The sequence below is a fragment of the Pogona vitticeps genome, chromosome 6 (genome assembly GCF_051106095.1).
Source record: "Pogona vitticeps strain Pit_001003342236 chromosome 6, PviZW2.1, whole genome shotgun sequence".
Classification (NCBI taxonomy): domain Eukaryota; kingdom Metazoa; phylum Chordata; class Lepidosauria; order Squamata; family Agamidae; genus Pogona; species Pogona vitticeps.
In genome coordinates, this window is record NC_135788.1 from 54,997,217 (window position 1) to 55,015,607 (window position 18,391).

General features: G+C 44.5%; 1 protein-coding gene across 6 annotated transcripts in view; it reads right to left on the reverse strand.

The window, feature by feature from the left end:
* The window catches only part of MYRIP (myosin VIIA and Rab interacting protein), a 444,899-nt gene extending 432,027 nt beyond the window's left edge, over positions 1-12,872 (reverse strand). For 3 of the 6 annotated variants that reach the window (XM_078377395.1, XM_073003545.2, XM_073003543.2), the window contains exon 1: positions 12,651-12,809. The gene's annotated coding sequence lies outside the window, so the exon portion shown is untranslated. Of the gene's footprint in view, positions 1-11,947; positions 12,306-12,650 lie in introns of those variants that run through there. The other 3 variants (XM_078377393.1, XM_073003544.2, XM_073003547.2) reach the window with 2 other exon arrangements.
* Between the last annotated feature and the right edge of the window lie 5,519 nt (positions 12,873-18,391).

An 18,391-nucleotide genomic window follows, 5' to 3' on the forward strand; every position in this document is an offset into this window, starting at 1 on the left:
TTCCAAATAGAGTAGTCCTAGAATGAGCTGGAATTTTTACTATGTATACATTACTGAAACAGTGACATCTACATTGGGTCGGGCATGTCGTAAGAATGGCTGACTGTCAGATTCCAAAAGATCTTCTGTATGGAGAATTAGTGCAGGGAAAGTGCTCCAGAGGGAGACTACAGCTGCGATACAAGGATTTCTGCAAGCAGAATCTGAAGGCCTTAGGAATGGACCTCAACAGATGCGAAACTTTGACATCTATGTGTTCAGCCTGGAGGTAGGTGGTGCAGCATGGCCTCTCCCAATTTGAAGAGACACTTGTTCAGCAGGCCGAGGCAAAAGGGCAGTCCTGAAACCAGCAAAATCAGGGAGCTGGACAGGGAACAGATTGTATTTGTCTTCAATGTGGAAGGAATTGTCACTCTCGAATTGGCCTTCTCAGCCACACTAGATGCTGTTACAAGACCTCAATAAGAGCATGTTAGCATAGTCTCTTGAGACTGAAGGATGCCTACACATAAACCAAACACCATTTTCTTTCGGTTATCAATCATACATGGCTATTTTGCCCTATTTATCTCAGTAAATAAAACAACCTCCCCGACATAATGTATCATTTGAGTGTGCTTCCCTAGTCATACATGTACAAAACGTTTTATTGCCAAAGCAAGTCAAAATCAATTTTCATTTGTAAGAAAGAATAACTTGCAGAAATGTAAAGCAGATGTAAAGGGTAAGGGTATTTGTTTTTCTATATTTTTACTATCTCATCTCCTACCGACTATAGTCTTGTGAATGGACATCTCTCCAAGCAAACTACTATGATATGAAAGCCACTTCAACAAAGATGCTAGCCCATTAGCTTAAAAAGCATTCCCAACATATAAACCTCCCAGTTTTTGTAAAAAGACAGTATCCACTACAGTATCAGTGATGGCCTACACACATTAAATGTGTAACATTATGTACTAAGATTTTAAGGGTTTAATATCATATGTTATTTAAGTTCCAATCCTCTGCACGGTTTTCAAAGTGGTAGCCTTATTAGTCTGCTCCAATATATATAACAAAAACAAAATAAAGTCTTGTGGCACCTTTAAGAATACTTTTTTTTTTCGGGAGAGCTTTTGTGGATTACTATTACTATTCACTTCCATAGGTATACACCCTATGCACATTTGTATGAGAATAAGCCTCATTTGACAGAGTGGATGATACTGGATCTTTGGAAAAGGCTGAGAAAAACATAGGAAATGCTGTCTCATTAATCCTTCTGGACCTCTTGGCAATTCTTCATAATATTAACCAGGGTATCTTAATGGAAGCAGTTCTGTGAGATGAGAATGTGAGGCACAGTCTATGCCAATTCCACTTCTGCTTGCACAACCAGCTACAGAGAGTGACACTGCGAAACTTCTGTCCAGCACCTCATTTATTCAACTGTGGTGTTCCACAGCTAAATAACAAACAGGATTCTATTCTACAGAGATTATCAGTGGTTTCTGAACTGGGTGCCAGTATGCCAATGAATACATTTTCTCCTTCAGCATCATATTAGGTTCTGCAGTTGCTGGGCCAATGTCTCAGTGTGGTAATGGGTTTGATAAGAGCCCACTCACTGGCTGCCCCCAGGCTTCCAAGGTACCCTAAACTGCCCCTGCCACCATTGTACTTCTTCATACTAAGTTAAATAAATTATTATTCAGGCCGGCTTCAAGAAACACATTGCTGATAAAGCTTTTAACAGGCTGCTATACCATCTAACTGATGTGTTTTTAAAAGTGTTTTAAATTTAACTGTGTTTTGATATTACAACTTGTTTAATTCTGTATCAGTGTTACAACTTACAGTTGCAACTTACTATTATGTGTTCTCATTTGTATCTAGTTACTAACAGTGATCTACTCTGGATCCAATTCTGAGAGATGATGATGATGATGATGATGATGATGATGATGATGATGATGATGATCTTGGGAGTACTTCTGGTTCTCTCTTGGGGATGACATGGTTTTGTTTGGATTACTTGTTGACAACTTCACCTAGCCTACCAGCTGTTTTCATTCCTAGACATGGATAACATGGCCCCAGTAGTTCATGCACTAGTACCGTGTTTTCCCGAAAATAAGACAGGGTCTGTAGCGAAATGTCAAAAGGTGGCGTCATTCCTGCCTGTCCATCACAGGAGCTCAAGGGGAGGAGCCAAGGATAGAGCAGGAGAGGCGGAGCCAGAGAGACAGTTAGGGAGTTGGAGAGACAGTTAGACAGAGTTAGAGAGAGTTAGGGACAGCTGAAGATGTGAAATGAGAGTTAGGATTTAGGTTAGGAGAACAAAGGAGAGGGTTAGTGAATTGAGCTAAGAGTGTTAGGACAGGAAATTCAGAAGTTTAAAACATATTGAACAAGCAGGAATGAAAGTATAAGCACTACTTATATTAAGTTTTTTAAGTTTATACGTTCCTTTTTTTCTTTCCCCTTTTCCTTTTCCTCTTCCCTCCCTCCTCTTCTCCCATTTTGGCATGGAATGGAAGGCCTGCCCCCCCCCAAAACATTTCTGTGATCACGGGTAGGGGGAGATGTGGCGTTGGCACCATCCCCGCTCGTGTTAGAAGAACAATGGACAGATGCTTAAAAGCTGTGCATTGTTCTGAGATGGTGACCAACCCCCAGAATCAAGGTAGCCAAACCAGTCGTCCCTCCACTCTATGCCTGGTGTTGTTGAATGCCAGGTCTGTATCCAACAAGGCCCAAGTAATTCATGACCTTATCTTGGAGCAGGATGCAGACCTGGCCTGCATAACCGAAACGTGGATTTGCGGAGAGGGGGTCCCCCCCTAGCACTCATCTGTCCACCCGGTTATGCTGTCCAACACCAGGATAGACTGGAGAGTCAGGGGGGAGTAGCCATAGTCCACAAATCCAGCTTGGAGGTCGCTAGGCGCTCCTCAGTGGTAAAACCAGGTCTCGAGGCCCTCCACTTGTCGATTGGGGCCAGGGATGGTATTGGGATCTTGCTGGGCTACCGTGCTCCCCGCGACCCAGCCATTTAATTACCGGAGCTGGTGGACTTTGTCTCCACGGCACTGTTGGGTTCCCCGAAGCTACTGGTTTTGGGGGATTTCAACGTGCATGCAGGGGCAGAGACTTCCAGGCCAGCTCTTGAGTTCTTGGAGACCATGGCCTTCTTGAAAATGTCCCAACATGTCAACGGCCCCACCCACATGGGTGGCCACACACTAGACCTGGTTTTTTCCACTAATGGGAGCGAGAGTGGTCCGATGGTGACTGACCTTGAGTCGGTACCCTTGTCATGGTCGGACCACCACCTAATAAAGTGTACCCTTAAAATGGCTCTCCCCCCTCGCAGGGAGCAGGGACCCATTGTCATGGTTCGCCCTCGAAGGTTACTGGATCCGATTGGATTCCAGGAAGCCATGAGAGGTGTTACGGCTGACCTGGCTGGCGCTCCTGTCGAGGCTCTGGTTGACGGCTGGTTCGCCGCCGCGGCTAGGGCTGTAGACACGATCGCTCCTAAACGCCCTCTCCACCGCAGAGACCGCCCGGCGCCCTGGTTTAATCAGGATCTCCGGGCGCTGAAGCGGGTCAGGAGACGGTAAGAGCGCAAATGGAGAAAGGATCTGACGGATTTTAACTGGATAGCTGTCAAGGTCGCTACTAACCTTTACCTTGCCAAGGTAAAGGCTGCCAGTAGATCATATTTCACTAACCAGATAAGCGAGGCATCCAATCAGCAGGCGGAGTTATTCCGCATAGTACGTGACCTATCTGAAATTGGTCAGGGTGATGGGCCTCCCCCTAGTTTTTCCCCAGACCAATTTGCAGCATTTTTTAAATCAAAAGTGGAGGCCCTCCGCCGGGACCTCTCCCCTTTTTTGAATACAGTGAGTCGAGCTGAGATGTCCAGCGCTCCGTCCTGCCCGGTGATACTTGACTCCTTTCAGCCTGTCACGCCTGACTCTGTGGCCAGGGCGATTGATCGCTGCCGTGCCACCACCTTCTCTCTGGACCCTTGCCCGGCCTGGCTACTCAAAGCAGCCAGGCCTTTAACAACGGAATGGGCCACGGTAATAATTAATGGGTCTCTCCTTGAGGGCAGATTTCCATCTGCCCTGAAGGACACACTCATTAGGCCCATCAGGAAGAAACCTAGTTTGGCGGCGGATGAAATTGGCAATTATAGACCCGTCGCCAACGTTTCTTTCTTAAGCAAGGTGGTTGAGAGGGTGGTGGCCGATCAGCTTCAAGCGCTCCTGGATGAAACAGATGCCCTGGATCCATTTCAGTCGGGCTTCAGGCCGCGCCATGGTACAGAAACGGCATTGGTCACCCTGTGTAATGACCTACTGAGGGAGGCCAACAGGGGCAAAGTGTCTCTGCTGGTCCTCCTCGACATCTCAGCGGCCTTTGATACCATTGACCACGGTATCCTCCTGGGGAGGCTCTCCGAGTTGGGAATAGGCGGCCCGGCATTGGCTTGGCTCCGTTCCTTCTTGGAGGACCGTCCCCAGAGAGTGCAGCTTGGGGAGAGTGTCTCGGCCCCATGGAGCCTCAATTGTGGGATTCCGCAGGGGTCGATTATCTCCCCAATGCTGTTTAACATCTACATGAGGCCGCTGGGTGGGGTCATCATGGGGTGTGGAGCCTTGTGTCATCAGTAAGCAGATGACATTCAGCTCTACATCTCCTTTTTGCCAACCACAGGAGATGCCATTCTGTGCCTTCAGCGCTGCCTGGAGGCCGTACTGCAATGGATGCAGGAGAACGGGCTGAGGCTGAACCCGGACAAGACGGAGGTACTGAGAGTGGGCCCCCCACAGTTGGGGATTTGGGAAACTCCCTCTCTTTTGGGGGGGTGACTCTGCCCACCAAGGATGGGGTCCGCAGCTTGGGGATCCATCTGGACCCAGCGCTCACCATGGAATCACAGGTGGCGTCGGTGGTCCGCACCGCCTTTTTTCATCTCAGGCGGATAGCCCAGCTGCGGCCCTACCTTGATGTGGGGGCACTCACTACCTTGGTACATGCGCTCGTAATCTCAAGATTAGATCACTGTAATGCGCTCTACGTGGGGCTTCCTTTGAGGCTGCTGCGGAAACTACAGGTGGTGCAGTATGTGGCGGCCAGATTACTCAGCGGAGTGAAAAAATTCCAACATATTTTGCCCACTCTGGCCGCATTGCATTGGCTGCCCATCCGTTTCTGCATTGACTTCAAAGTGTTGATGCTCACGTATAAAGCCCTAAACAGTTTAGGGCCTCGTTATCTGGCGGAACACCTACTCCCACCAAGATTTACCCATGTCACTCGTGCGAGCCAGGAGGTGAGGCTGAGGAGCCTAACGCCGAGGGAGGCCCGGAAGGAGAAGGCAAGAAATCGGGCCTTCTCGGCGGTGGCTCCTCGCCTCTGGAACAATCTACCTCCTGGGATCCGTGGGGCTCCCTCGCTGGGTATCTTCAAGAATCAACTGAAGACATGGATGTTCCGGCAGGCCTTCCCACCAAATAATCCCTGATACTTCTTTCCTTCCCCTCTTCTCTGGTTTTCTATCTCTGTAAGGTTTTTATTATTTATGCTGCCTTATATATGTTTTCTTTCATTATTTTCTCTTGTTAGCCGCGTAGAGTGGTCCTGAGTTGACTAGATAGGCGGGATATAAATAAAATAAATAAATAAAATAAATAAATACAAGAGAGATATTGATTGAAAGCATACAGCAGTTTGGAATAAAAGTGATTGACTACATGATCCAATATGTATTAACACCTGAAACAGTTCATATGTGAGTTACCTTTGATAATAAAAAAATACTTAATTAAACCTCTGCTTCCTAAATTCAATAACCCTTAATGTTGGCAGCACCCCTGTGGGACATAAGTTGGCATTAGGAGAATACCTGGTGGCAGCGTGTTCCTTTATGGGGCCCAAATAAATAGACGCAACAAAGGGTAGATCACCACTGGGTTTTCTATTAATTTTTGCTGCAAAATATGCAGTAGGGCTTATTTTCACAGGATGGTTTATTTTTTCATGTACACCAATCTACATTTATTCAAATACAGTCACGTCATCTTCTTCTGGTTGCTGCACGATGATGGAGGGCGGAGTTTCACGTAACTAGGGCTTATTTGGGGGGTAGGGCTTATATTACAAGCATCCTGAAAAATCATACTAGGTTTTATTTTTAGGTTAGGTCTTATTTTCAGGGAAACAAAGTAATATCCATCATAGAGTACTCTAATGTGTTCTACATGGAACTATCCTTAAAGAAGACACAGGATGTGCAATGAATACAACATACAGCTGCTAAATTGCTGTTATTAAATATTTTCAATGTTCTAAATACCTTAGAGGCTCAATATGTGAGGGAGCTCCTTTCCTTACATGTACCTGTCAGTTTTTGAAGAAATGGGGGGGGGAGCAAGTCCTCATACCCCACCATTGGGAATAGTACAACACATAGCAATATGGAAGAGGGTCTTATTTGCTGTAACATCTTGGAGGTCTGGCAGCATTAGATTTTGATACCATGTTAAAATTTGGCATTTTTGGCCAGCATTCTCCTGGAATATAGGCTCTATTTTGATTTATTTTTTTAAGAAAAATCTGCTTCTGATCTAAACTCTATAATAATTTTGCACCATAATGCTCAATCACCCTCGCCATCCAAGAAACATCAGTGAGCATGTCTTAAGGGCCATCAGCTCTGAGCCCATCAAAACCCACCTTTCCCTCCAGAATCCCTTTCTGAAACTAGATGCTAGGGTTTCTGTCTTTCCTAGGACAGAAGGAAATACCCACATTTAATATTCTCTAGCAACAACGGAACAACACATGTGGTGAAGCCTTTACTGATCACTATCAGAGAATCTTAAAGTGAAATATATATTTATGCGGTTATCTATTAGTCCAGTGGAAAGGCAAGAGCCAATACAACTGGTTCCAGCAACGTCGCAGGAGTTGGCAGAATGACAGAAAATGCCTCCGGGACACCGGCTCCGGATTTTGCCTCGAGGTTATCTCCTGAAGCCCTTTCCATAAGTGGATATAGCCACAAGGCAGTGGAGGTTTAAAGTTGGAGTTTTCCTTCTCCTAGATGGGCTGCCTTCCAGGGCTGACGAGCCCCACCTACCCGGCCGGCGCTCTAATAGTGTGGAAGTATGCAATGTTGATTGGCTTTCTTATTTACCAAATAAGGGTAAGAAATAGGATTAGAGAGTTTCATGCGCCATTTAACAGACTCTCTTGCTCATCCTCCTTTAAAGCAAAAACTCAGACCATGTGGTAAATGAAAATAAAGGTCCGCCTAGAAAAACTGTCCCACCAAAGCATTTGCCCAGACAAACCTGCACTGGCTTCCTCTTCAGGGAGGGGCCTTGGGCTCCTGCTCTTAGAAAAAAGGATGAAACCCTGCCCTGCATCAGACCATGTGGTCAGTAAAAATAAAGGTCCGCCTAGAAAAACTGTACCACCAAAGCATTTGCCCAGACAAACCTGCACTGGCTTCCTCTTCAGGGAGGGGCCTTGGGCTCCTGCTCTTAGAAAAAAGGATGAAACCCTGCCCTGCATCAGACCATGTGGTCAGTAAAAATAAAGGTCCGCCTAGAAAAACTGTCCCACCAAAGCATTTGCCCAGACAAACCTGCACTGGCTTCCTCTTCAGGGAGGGGCCTTGGGGCTCCTGCTCTTAGAAAAAAGGATGAAACCCTGCCCTGCATCAGACCATGTGGTCAGTAAAAATAAAGGTCCGCCTAGAAAAACTGTCCCACCAAAGCATTTGCCCAGACAAACCTGCACTGGCTTCCTCTTCAGGGAGGGGCCTTGGGCTCCTGCTCTTAGAAGAAAGGATGAAACCCTGCCCTGCATCAGACCATGTGGTCAGTAAAAATAAAGGTCCGCCTAGAAAAACTGTCCCACCAAAGCATTGTGCACGGCAGGAGAGGAAGCTGAACACCTTCCATATGCGTTGCCTCCGACGGATTTTTGGTATCACCTGGCAGGACAAAGTTCCAAACAGAGTAGTCCTAGAATGAGCTGGAATTTTCAGCATGAATACATTACTGAAACAGCGACGTCTACGTTGGCTCGGGCACGTTGTGAGAATGGCTGATGGTCGGATTCCAAAGGATCTCCTCTGTGGAGAATTACTGCAGGGAAAGTGCCCCAGAGGGAGACCGCAATTGCGATACAAGGACATCTGCAAGCGAGATCTGAAGGCCTTAGGAATAGACCTCAACAGATGGGAAAACCTGACATCTGAGCGTTCAGCCTGGAGGCAGGCGGTGCATCACGGCCTCTCCCAATTTGAAGAGACCCTTGCCCAGCAGGCCGAGGCAAAGAGGAAGTCACAAAAGCAGCAAAACCAGGGAGCCGGACAGGGGACAGATTGGATTTGTCTTCAGTGTGGAAGAGATTGTCACTCTCGAATTGGCCTTCTCAGCCGCACTAGGCGCTGTTCCAAGTCCTCCATACAGAGCACGTTACCATAGTCTTTCGAGACTGAAGGATGCCTAACTATCTATTAGTCACTCCTACAAGACAATTTTTCATTACTAGAGTAATAGATGCAATGACACCAACTCCATGTCACGAACCCATTAACAGCTGCTTATGTACCCATCCTGCCCATCTGCTGCAAGCAGCATAGCAATCCGACAGAAGAACAACCAGCAGCATCTTGGACACTGTTATTTATTCAGTAGGCTGGCTTGTCCCCAGTCTGTACAGAACAGATGAAGAATGGATTCTGTACCTGAAGACGGACCTGTGTAAAGAAAGGGGAAACTCACAGACTTTCTCTCTGTCTCTCTCCCTGCACCCCCCCCTCCGCATGTGTGTGTGTACAGAGAAAAAGGCAACAGCTGCAGCATAGTTAGAGGTCTGAAAAGTTACTTTTCTAGAATACAACCCCCAACCAGCATAATCAATAAATAGCCAATGATCCTGCTGTTGGGGGTGGGGGTGGTCCTGAAGTTGCAGTCCCAAATAAAGTAATATTTCCAAGCTATACAGCCCATAGGAAACTAAAATGAAATGGAACCATATGAGTCTCAGTTGATGCTCAACCTAAGCTTTCCACTTTCCAAGCAAGAAAAAAGCAAAAGGGCTCATCCCAGCCACCAAGCATGTGTATACTAGCATGGGCATCTTCACAAATGGAGTCCTAGAGCAAAGTATACTATAGGTTTCTAAGGAGAGAAACCTTAGCAAGGTATTCAAGTTCCTAAGACTGTTCTGAAGACGGGTATTTTGTGTGAAGTGCTCCTTCTGATAGCACAGTACCACTGCTTCCCATTATCAGAATATTTCTCTTGTGAGATTTAACTGCATATCACATGGGGCTGACAGAGAAAGATGTTGGTTATGATCTACCCATATAGAGTCGATATACTTGTGGTATTCTGCTGCTGGGTGCTGAGTTGTGCTCTTTCCCATCCTGTGACATAACAGTGAAGGTGCTGTCATTGTCAATGAGAAGTTGGGTTTTTTTAAACATTATACCCTTTCAACCAATGGGGGGAAAGTCTCAGTGTTAGCATAAACAAAGTAGCACCATCAGCAAGAACAGAGGACATTGCATAAATATTTTCCTCCCCCTTTCCATCCCTTTCTTACTCTCAATCTCCAGTGCCTAAATCTTAGGACTCCTCACGACAGAAAACGTTTTCCTCTCCCTCTTTATTCCCTGTAGCTGATAGAGAAGAGGTGAAAATAGAAGGCACAGTAAAGGAAAAAGCCATGTGTGTGGAGGAAGTAAAAAGGAAAGCGCGGGAAACATTGGGGCAGGCAACACAGAGGAGGCAAGGCAGATCAAAGACACAGCAGCATGGAAAAGAGACAGCAGTGGGCAAAAAGATTGAAATAGATAAGTTGGGAGGAAAGCCAAGGAGGCCAGGTAGGTCCGAAGAAGAAGCAGATCTATACTCCCAGAGACCCTGACCATTGTTATTTGTATTTCTTTCTCTTTTTTAAATACAAAAAGGTTTGGTGACACTTTTTCTGATGGATTTGTGGAGGGTGGGGGAGAATGTGTTCTCATTTATGTTGAATTGTTGGTTTGGTGCTAATTGAACCTTCACCATCCCAGTACATAATTTAAAAAACAAACAAACCCTAGCCATTACCCGATTTAAAAAAGAGTGGAAAGTCACAGAATTCTCTGCTCTACCCAAGGTAAGTGTTGCATTATCTGGATGACAAGAAAATACTGATAATTGCTGTGACCAATCAGGTCCATTTTAGACAACAAATCCCTTGTTTGGAGAAACCTTTACACTGGTATATCTGAGGCATTCCACAGGTATGCTGAGAGTGTATTTTGCATTCTGCCAGAATAGTGTAGCTTCTACCAAATTGTGTCATCTCTCAGTCCATTGAACTCAAATAACTGTACTGCAACATTTATAAGAATTAATACACAAATCTGATTTGCGAATGATTTCTAGAATCTGGGATACTTTGGTGAATGCAAAAATTCCCCCATAAATACAGAAGAATGACAGGGATGAGAAGGCTAGGAAGCACCAGCCACAATCCAACCTAATCAGAAATTTTAATGTCCCTTCTATTTCAGTGGAAGTTAAACATGGATTTAAATCTTATTTAAAACAGAAATTTATGAGGCCTTCCAATTTATATTTTCCATTAGGATCATATCCTTTCATGCCTCTTTTTAAACCAAGGATTCTTGGTGTCTCCATTATAAAATCAACAATAAATTTAGAAAGAAAATATAACTAAGCATTTGATTCAATATGCTGCATATTTATCAATATACTCCCTCTAGGTGTAATTTACATTCCCAAAGATCTACTCAAGAGCACAGCTGCATTTTAAAGCATTTTGATTCGTTTTGTGTTCCAGTTTGGTTGCATTAATTTGAAAATACACTTCAGTGTAATGACACTCTTCTCTTTAATTAATCTGCCTATGAGTTAACTTCTACCAGATGGTATTTTCTTCTATAATTACCATGTATTGTCCCTAAAGTCATGTTACAGAAACACATGCTCCTCCAGAGCTTGGGAAGATGCTGTTACATACTCTTATCAAAAAGAGCACAGTGTCATGATATCATATACAAAATAATGTGCACTAGATTTTCCAGTATCAGTAGGAAGGCAGCACAAGGCAAGCCAGTATAATTTCTAACAAGAAATATTATAGGCAATTAATCATATCCATAAAACAATGTTTAAATAAATGTACCAAGCCATTCCAGCACCAAACCATTAATTCAAACCTGATTGGCACTATAATGTACATAAATCAAATTAGTATAAAGAGACAGTGACTTTCAGCAGCTAATACTGGTTTTTGTTTTTTAATGAAAGAAAAATGCAAATGTACTCAAATTGTAATTCTACTGTCAGCTACAAACTACCTTTTTGTAAAATGACATGAAATGTCAACATAAAACCAAGTTTATTGCATTCTCAAGAGTATTTTATCTTTGGCACACAGCAAGCCATATTCTCTCTCTCTCTCTCTCTCACACACACACACACACACACACACACACACACACACACACACACACACACACACGAGAGAGAGAGAGAGAGAGAGAGAGAGAGAGAGAGAGAGAGAGAGAGAGAGAGAGAGAGAGAGAGAGATCCAGACACTTAGAACTCCAACTATAGCTAGCAACATATTAAATTGTCTAAAGCAGTTGATCCAACACCTTTACTTTTAGTAACAGGATGAATGCTGTAATTCTGCAACCCCTTTTTCAAGAGAGTAGCCCCTGTTGATTTAAATGCTGTGGAACTAAACAGGCACAACATTGTGTTCTACAACCTTAAAGCAACTTCATTCCCTTCCTTTAAAAAATTCATAACCTCCTCCTTCTTTCTCCCTTAAAATCTTCCATAGGACTACCACCTCATTTCAGCTCAATCGAGAGGAGACGTCATTCAGCACTTAGCACAAGATTTACCTGCAAAGACAGCTCTGGGGACAGGAAAAGAGCATAAACCGCCACTCTGAAACCAAAGTCCCACTGGCAAGGAAGAAGTATAGAAAAGGATGATCTATGGGTTCTATCAGATATCCCCTCTCACCCTAATTTTCCTCTAGGCACGTTGCTGATGTGTCAGGTCAAAGCCAGTGAGCTCTGCTTTGCTCTGCATGACCCATCTCTAAAACGTCAAACAGGAGGGGCTGCAGCTGCTGCTAGCTCTAAAAGGCACATTTCAGCAGAGTCCAAGAGAAGCAATTGCATCAAACCACCAGCCAGAGACACAGGGACATTTTCCCTGCAGCTGCAGCTGCAGCAGCAAGCAGCTGCAATAAAAAGGAGACTGACAGCAAGCAAAGAGGTGGACAGTTGTCACAGGGTGAGCAAGAGAGGGGGGGGATGCACCAAAATGGAAGCTGGTGTACATGTGCAACTTCACCCATCCATCCTTCTTTATCCCACCCCTGCTCCCAGCCTTCGCTCCACCCCGCAGGGCTTTTTGGCCAATACTCTGGAGGCCGAAGGCAACCGCTGCTGGGTCAACAAGTCCTTCAAAGCTCTTTGCGCTCTCCCCACCCCCTCCCCAAAAGCTGAAGTAGAGGCGAAACCGCTCGAGCGGGTTGTTTATTTGCAGGCGCCCCACAAACTCAAACCAAGCAAAGAGAAGCGACGAAAAACCCACCTCTCGCCTCGGCAGCGGCGTACCCTGATCTCTCCAGCAGCTCCAGAGGAGGTGGCGGGTCCTGAGGTACAGAGAGAGAGAGGCTTGACTCTCTCCAGAGCAAGGCGAGGGTCCCAAGAGGGGACCAGCCGCCGGACAAGCCGGCGCGTCGCTCCCTCCGTTGGCAGCGGCTGTCAGAGGAAGGTGACGGCGTTCAGCTCTCCTCGTCAGTAGAGCACCTATGGGATGCTGAGCAAAGGGCGAACGGCGGTGGCGAGAACGGCCGCAGTGCCTCAGCCCGACGCTGCCCCGCCACCCTTTCCACACTCGGTGCCCTTTCCTTGCCTCTGCTTCTGCTGACACCTGGCCGGGACTCCAGCCGGCCAATCAGAAGAAGGCGGCGGCTCCCCAAAGCAAAGGGGGGAGAGCGAGAACGAGAGAGCTTAATACAGAACAAGGAACTAGCTAGAACGCGCGCGCACTCGCGCCGACAGAGAACGCGCTCACGCGCGCTTCTCCCGGATTTCTCCAGCAAGTTGCGGAGTTCTCGCCCTCCTCCCTCCCATCCCGCTCAAGGCTTAGCTGGCAGAACTCAGCGCGCACGCGCCGGCGGCCGTTGTCGCGCGCTGAGAATGTTAGGCCGTGATTCGAGCACGCGAGCACTCTGTCGCCTTCCGTTCCCCTTCCCTTCCCTACTCCATCAAGTGCATACGTTTCAACGCCAGCTGCTGCCAGGCGAGTGTAAGAAGTTCGAAGAAAGCAAGCGTAGATTGGGAGCGGGGGGGGGGGATGCCAATCAGCTGCTGTCCTTCTGGAGGAAAGAGCTTCCTGAGACAGGTTGTGGCCGTACATGAGGAGGTAGAAGGAAGAATGGGGGCGTTTCATTTAATCCATAGGCTCACTTTTGACTGAACTCCAGAATCAATTTAGGATGCTCTGGAATATGGGGATTTATTATAATGAGGAGGAGGAGAACGCTGTTGAACATGGGCAGAGTGGCGTTTCCTCCCTATTGAATAACCGCAGGCAGATCAGACACACATCCATAAAGAGGTTTATGCTGCAAAATCATGATCTCTGTGCACACCTGAATCCTTATGTCTCAAAATAAGACGAGAGGAAGGAGTGACCAGCCAGTAAATTGTGTTATATTACATTTTTCATAGATCAAAGGAGCTTACAATCCAACAATTTACAAACTATATTCAAATGACATTAGTAAAACCTATATATTCCACTTGGGGACAGGTTGTGCACTTTTGGAAATGATAGCGCTTCATTTGGAACTGATAGCGCTTTCTCTTATTTTTGGAACATCTTTTCTGCATCTTCAGTCATTTGATGTTGGCAAAATATCTTGTCAACTATGAGTGCTCTTGTTCCGTGGGCTCCTAGCCAAAAGATCTCCTGTATGGAGAATTAGTGCAGGGACATCGCCCCAGAGGGAGGCCACAGCTGCGATACAAGGATATCTGCAAGCGGGATCTGAAGGCCTTAGGAATGGATCTCAACAGATGGGAAACCCTGACATCTGAGCGTTCAGCCTGGAGGCAGGCAGTGCATCAAGGCCTCTCATTTTGAAGAGACCCTTGTCCAGCAGGCCAAGGCAAAGAGGCAGTCCCCAAACCAGCTGGACAAAATCAGGGAGCTGGACAGGGGACAGATTGTATTTGTCCTCAGGGTGGAGGGGATTGTCACTCTCGAATTGGCCTTCTCAGCCACACTAGACGCTGTTCCAAGTCCTCCATGCAGAGCACGATACCATAGTCTCTTAAGACTGAAGAATGTCTATTATTAACTTTTGCATTATTTTCTTTTCCAGTAAATCTTGCCTTCTCATGATGTGCCTGAAGTAAGATGGCCTTAGTTTCATCATTTTTTCTTACAGAGAAAGTTCAGGCTTGATTTTATCTAGGACCCATCTGTTTATCTTTCGGGTGGTCCTGTTACCAACCAATTTTGGGTTCTGGCTTTATTTATTTTATTTATTTATTTATTAGATTTGTATCCCGCCCTTCTAGACAATGTCTGCTCAGGGCGGCTTACAATAAAATTATTAAAACAGTTAAAACAACAATTAATCAACAATAAAATATTAATCAAGATGGGAAAATATAAACAAAAAACTAAGTAAGAAATAAAAGTCAAGTATTGACAGCAGGGAAGGCCTGCCTAAAGAGCAAAGTCTTTAATTGACTCTTAAAAACACCCAGCGAGGGTGTCAGGCGGATCTCTGATGGCAGACTCTTCCAAAGTCAAGGGGCCACTGCCGAGAAGGTCCGGTTTCTAGTTCTTTCTTTCTGGGCCTCTCTCATCGTTAGGCCCCTCAGCCGTCTTTCCTGGCTAGTGAATGACTTGAGTAGATCTAGGTGGGAGGAGGCAAGGAAATCAGGCAGAGACACGGCGGCTGAACCGAAGGTCCAATTTTATTCAAACAGCAAAGAAAGGACAGCTGGGACTTCTCTTAAAAGCAGAGAAAAACCCCAGAATACAAGTGCACACATGTTTTATATGATACAAAGAGTTCTAAAAGTACTACAATTCTATTGGTTAATTGTACTCCAAATTTAGATCCAGTCCCTCATTGGATAATTAATGGCAACTAGCTATTCTATTGGTTAAACGTAAGAAAATATATTATGCCCCATCTTTCCTTGACCTATGTTCATGATGCACCTAAAAGTCTGGGGCATAGAGTATCAATTTCCCTTTATCTATTGTTATGTCTATGTATTGTCCGGGCCTAGTTTCTCTGAGGCCTGCGTTCTTCTCTGCTAAGGGTTATCTGTAAATGTTTCAGGGTCGAATTCTCCCAAGGCCTGGTTTTCCTCCAAATGTACTGTCAGTTACTAATTCATTGATCAATCTTAAAATATAGTTTCAGCTTTCCTAGGTATCAGTCCAGGGCATCCACAAAGCTTTCCTCCTCCAGTATTTAAAACTATTGTTTTCTTGTCATCTTTCTTCACTGTCCAGCTTTCATAAACTTGCATGAGAACTGATAATATAAGAGTGTGGATTATCCTGGCCATGGTCTCCAGTGACATGTTCTTACACTTGGTTATCTTTTCTAGTTCCTTTCTTGCTGTGCTTCTGAGTCTCAAGTGTGGTTATACTAGGGAAAAAACTATATTTGAATTGGCTTTAGAATGTTTTAAATTGATTTTTTTTTAAAGGTGATTACATGACACGCATGTATTATTTTGACAAGCCTAGAAGTGCCAATTTCCTCAAAATGTGTGGTCCCAGGTTCAATCCCAGATCCCTGTCTCTCTCCTTTGCAAACCTAGTCAGTTTCAACCTTGGTTCCCTCTCTTTTCCACCTCCTCAGTGTGTACCATGAGAAATTTGTATGTCTGTCTCCTTGTACATGTGCTGGGCTGTAGGGAATTTTAAATTTTTTCCTATCTCTTATTCTGTTCTAGCACCATTTCAGATTGCAAGAAATAATAATTAAAAAAAACCTGCCACTGCTGCCCAATAGCTGCCCTTCAGGGGTTGGGGTTTCAGTTTCAGTTTAGTTTATTTACGGTCCTTAGACCAGTCACTGCCTTCAGGGATTTCTTTACTCCTACCACCACTAGAACTATTAATTCTCTTCTGCTGATGATGTCTGTTACTTCTGAAGAATGTGGATGCATCTTTGACTGGTGTCTCAGCTTTGCCCATTCCACCTTGGGTGACCTTTCTAGACTTATAACATAGCCTTGTCTTATTACAGTATTACTCTTGGCTTCTCTGATCAACAAAAAACCCTGACCATATTAAGGTGTGCATCCAAGAGGAGAATCTTAGACATGTGTTATTTATAGCAGAGGTAGCAAACATATAGCTCTCAAGAACATAAGGGACTGCGGCTCTCATGAGCTATAGCTCCTGTAGCAGATGTTAAAGGATTATGGGAGTTGCAGTACAGCTAGTTCTGGAGAAACACACTTTTCACACCTCTGATTTGTATATTATTGCATCATAGATTTGCAGTTTGTCTTCCTGTCAACCTTTGTAGGCAGTGAAGCTTTGGAAGAATAATTTGTCCAAGGCCATGACATCAACTCTTTGTAGAAGTTGAACTTGGAAAACCCATTTTACAGATTAAATTCCTATTTGCATGCTGCTAATCTACTGCCTCATTTAGTCTTGTGTAGTGGGAACCAACACCTTATCACATTCCACCTGTGCCTCTTTCTTTCGACTGGACTGATAATTATTTTTTGCCGCATGTAGATTCTAACCAACCTGGAGAGCCTGCTGTAGACACACTTACATTATAAACTCTTCTAGTGGTTGACTATGCAATATTACTTCTTATGTAGGTCATCTTTAATATTCCCCTCTGCTCATACATGGTAGCTGTTTCCACAAAGTGTGACCAAAAAAAAGTTGTGGCTCTGATCCCAGGCATATGCAAAATTGTATCACTAGCAGCTGGCTAGAACAAAGATCATAATGAGTCCTCTAATTCAAATTTCAGGTGCACATATCAGCATGGATAATATGGGTATTATATGTCAAAGAGGGAAGCTCAATGGCGGTATCTGGACTTATTGAAGCAAGTTGTGGTTAAGTGTGGGTGGAGGGAGAAGAACCAGCAGTTTCATTTCACTTCATTGAGCTAATTTTCAGAAAGGCTCCTTCACCATGGGGTTTTGAAAAATGGAAATAAGTGTCCCCAAAGTAGTTCAATAAATGTATTAAGCTGCTAAAACCAAATCTTTCCATTTTCTTTTTTTTTCATCCAGTTGACAGGTTGATCAAATCTTTGGGTACTGGGTCATAGCTGGACAGACAGCACATAAAAAGTAGATAACACACAGAACATAAAGAAACCTGTTTTGTAGGATAACACAACTTGCAATTTGGGACTCTACCATCTTTGTCTTTAAATTTCACCAAAGCTAGAGATTAGGAAGAGGCATGAGCTTCTACTCCAATATCCTAAAGCCTGCCTCTCCTTTATTATGTTTACTTTGCATTATGAGCAGGCAGGGAGTACAGAGGCAGGACAAAGCAACAAAGGGATTTATGAGAATGTCAGGTGTTAGCCAGAAGGTAAATGTTGTGACAGAGTTAGGGGAGAATATGTATTCTAGCACTGTTTTGTATTAGACCAGAAGATCTAAAAAGGAAAAGGAAATGGCAGTAGTCATTAGCTCGTGCTTTCTCTGGACCGCAGGCTGTTGGTAGTCAAAGCAGGCAAGAGTCTCATGTCTGTCATAATAAGCCAGGGTCCTGTGCTTATTGCTTATATGAAACAATCAGCATATTTGTGCATGCTAACCACTCCTGTTGCTAAATAAACAACCAGTCATCCCTTCCTTGTTTAATTAGTATTATATGCAAACCAGGAATGCCAACTTCTGTCTCCAAGAGAACTCATTGCAATTTTGTCTTATTATATGTGAATGCAGAGATAATGAATGTGTTTCATTGCAAATATGTGTTTCATTCCAAACAAATATTTTAAATGGTGAAAATGTACTGATGATTTCACCATTACTGGACAGATTGCAAAATGGATTATCCATGATGACCAATTCCATAATAAGAAATGTCTTGATTTTATAATGGACAGTGCAGGGATGTGTACTGTAATGTATTTCTAAGCTTCAGAGGTTTCAAAAGTCCATTTTAAATTACAAGTATTCTACTGGCAAACTGAGGATGCAACACATGAAGCTCCCAGAGGTTCAACAGTATAGCAGTATCAAGCAGTCTTATAAAAAGGTGGGAGAAACAAGCAGCTATATTTATGTGTGTGGTGA